The sequence below is a fragment of the Nanorana parkeri genome, unplaced genomic scaffold (genome assembly GCF_000935625.1).
Source record: "Nanorana parkeri isolate BGI_ZX_2015 unplaced genomic scaffold, ASM93562v1 scaffold456, whole genome shotgun sequence".
Classification (NCBI taxonomy): Eukaryota; Metazoa; Chordata; class Amphibia; order Anura; family Dicroglossidae; genus Nanorana; species Nanorana parkeri.
This window is the reverse complement of record NW_017306724.1, coordinates 1,051,670-1,055,116: the sequence shown is the minus strand read 5'-3', so window position 1 is coordinate 1,055,116 and position 3,447 is coordinate 1,051,670.

The window sequence follows — 3,447 nt, the reverse complement described above, 5'->3', positions numbered from 1 at the left end:
TTAAGGTGAATCTTAAGGCATTTCCACAGTACCATTACAAAAATCACCAGGCCAGTAAATGAACAGGCTATACACTTTCTTTGCTCCCCACTACTTCCCGGTGAGTAAATAACTGCTCCTCCTGTTGCACGGGTTCTCCTATGTCTCCACGGATCACAATAATTTCCTTGCCACAGAGAATGCATTAGACTCATTAAGCTGGTCAAATATGTACAGCGGAGGTGGATGTTTCAAGAGATGGCGTTTCAACACATGGGCAGGTGGATTAATAAATATAGTGCCTCTTCTTTTACAGGACTGGTGTAAAAGAGCCAATTAAAGTTTCTCAATTAAGTAAATTAAGTGTGTTAATATAATCAGTATGGGTGTTTTGATTTAAAAAATATGCCTAGTTAATATATGTGTATATATCTTGTACATTGGGGTAACCATATTTACATATGCAGGCGATGTTTCCTGTTTAGTAGTGCTGCAGAGTTATCACTCTCTACTGATCTACTGTTGTATGGTCAGAGTGACTTTATTAACAAACTCTGTATGCAGCAAATTGATCTTAACTCTGTAGTCCTCCAGCAAACATATAAAACATAACCCCAGATATTCAGATGGCCACTAGACAACATAAAAGTCGCAATACGATATGTAAAGGATAGTGTAAACATTTTATTTAGAGACTGTTCTACTGACATACACGGATCACAATAAAATAGCTCAATATTACTTAGGGTTCCAGAGCAAGGGGATTCTGATGCTTGTCCCATCCAAGCCATAGAAAGTCCATAAGTTGTAAGAAATTTGAGACAGTTCTTCCTCTGCTAATTCCCAGACATTTCTCTGAAGCGTGGCTGATTTTCCTGAATATTAAATATATTTGTGGATACCACAAACTTAGCAACACCTTAAAGATTTTCTCATTTCTATAAAATGTCCTTCCCTGGGTGGGGGGGGGATAAAGTAACTCCACAGACATTATATCAACATCTTGTAGCGTCCTTCTGTGCTGAGCAGGAGCTCTGGGCCCCTCTTTCTAAAGTGGCCGGTTCACACCGGCGGGTTCATCAGCTTCATCCTTCTTCAGTAATGATTGTTACTGCTGCAGTAGTCGGTCTGGTATTTCCTTGTTGAATAAGGCATTGAAAGAGGAACATGTAAAATAATATAAGTGAGACATAATACTAGACTGTGGCCTCTGGGTAAGGCCGCCCATAGCTTAGACATGGAAAGGGAGAAATACTGTATATAGATCACAGCTGTGCTTTCATACGTCAAGCCGGTCATCAAGTACCCTACTGTCTGATGATCAACCAGTAAGACAGCCTAGCCATAGGAGACAAAGCAGACATCCCAAAGGAATGAAGTTTGCTAACGTAAATGGCTGTTGATCAATAGAATTCTGTAGGGTTATATTGTTATGAAAGACTTTAATGGGCAACATTCACACAACTGTAAAAGTAGGCAGAAATACATATATAAGTTAAATAAAAAAAGATTATTGTTATCCAGCTCATCTGTGTTGTATTCCTGAAAATGTTTGTAATGTGTAACATGATTTTGCATTGCTGGGAATTGATCAAAGCAGTGGAAACTGCAGTTCAAAGTTACCAAGTCCAATGCAAGATAATGCACTTAGGGGAAAATAATAATCTGATAAAGTACAATATTGGGGTAAAATGTTGGCCAGAACTACAAAGATTCGTTCATTTATATTTCAGATGATTGAAAAATATGCAAACAGTGTGGCCAGGCAGTGGGGAAAGCAAAAAATGTGATGGGGTACATCACTGGGGGAGTCACCAGCAGGAGGAAGGAGGTCCTGGTCCACCTATGTAGATATTTAGTTATCACTAGAGGGATCACCAGCAGGAGGAAGGAGGTCCTGATCCCACTATATAGATATTTAGTTATCACTACAGGCATCACCGGCAAGAGAAAAGAGGTCCTGATCCCACAATATAAATCTTTAGTTATCGCTAGAGGGATCTCCAGCAGGAGGAAGGAGGTCCTGATCCCACTATATAGATATTTAGTTATCACTACAGGCATCACCGGCAGGAGGAAAGAGGTCCTGATCCCACAATATAGATCTTTAGTTATGGCTAGAGGGATCCCCAGCAGTAGGAAGGAAGTCCTGATTCCTCTATATAGATCTTTAGTTATCACAAGAGGGATCCCCAGCAGGAGGAAGGAAGTCCTGATTCCTCTATATAGATCTTTAGTTAACAACTGGGGTGTTTTCAGCAGGAGGACAGAGGTCTTGATTCCACTATGTAGATCTTTAGTGATCACTGGAGGGATCACCAGCAGGAGGAAGGAGGTCCTGATTCCTCTATATAGATCTTTAGTTAGCACTAGAGGGATCTCCAGCAGGAGCAATGAGGTCCTGATTGCTCTATATAGATCTTTAGTTATCACTAGAGGGATCACCAGGAGGAGGAAGGAGGTCCTGATTCCTCTATATAGATCTTTAGTTAGCACTAGAGGGATCTCCAGCAGGAGCAATGAGGTCCTGATTGCTCTATATAGATCTTTAGTTATCACTAGAGGGATCATCAGCAGAAGTAAGGAGGTCCTGATTTCATTATACAGATCTCTCTTTGGAGACCTCACTTACAAATAAATATTAATAGCATAGAACAAGTCCAGAGACGTGCAATATACATGGTGAAAATGGAGTGAAAAAACACACCAGGAAAGACAGCAGGAACTTAATATCTTGAGTCTTCAGAAGGAAATCAGAGTCATGCTTATAACCTTCAAATACATTAAGGGTGTGAATAGGGTTCAGGAGGGCAGGATTTTTTTTTTTTAACATGAAGCTAAGAACTAGAACACTGGACATAACCTCAAACTAGCAAGAACCTTCTCAACCAACCTTGGAACGCATTTTTTTTACTGAAAAAGTAGTTGAACAGCCTTCCAGCAGAGGGAGAGAGCTAATCAACAGTAAGTGAATTTTACCATGTTTAGGAAAACATAGATCATACTATCACAGATCATACTCAGACAAAAAGGTTAAACAAATCCTCAAAAACAAACACAAACATTTTAAAAGGCAGACCTGATTGACAACTTGGTCTTGTTCTGTCACTCTTTTATGTTTCCATGAGTGAAGACACTTAAATATTTATAAAGCAGTGAATGACAGTGATTGATTCACATTCACTGTTATAAACATAGCCCTTAAAGAATATCTAAACCCCAAATAAAAATGTAACATATTGCAACTTTCCATTCGCTAGTTGAATTGCCTGCATGGCATTTCTTTTTTCAGGCTTTTTACATTTTTATTGTCACACAGTAATCATGCAAATTACATGCATCTTTGGGTGGCTACGTTCACTTCTCTGTTGTATAAATGGGGGAGCCAAGGTTGCCAACCAGACTAAATTTCAAACATGTCTTCCTCTCTTTATCTCCATTACATGGGGGGGGGGGGGGGGGCTGGAG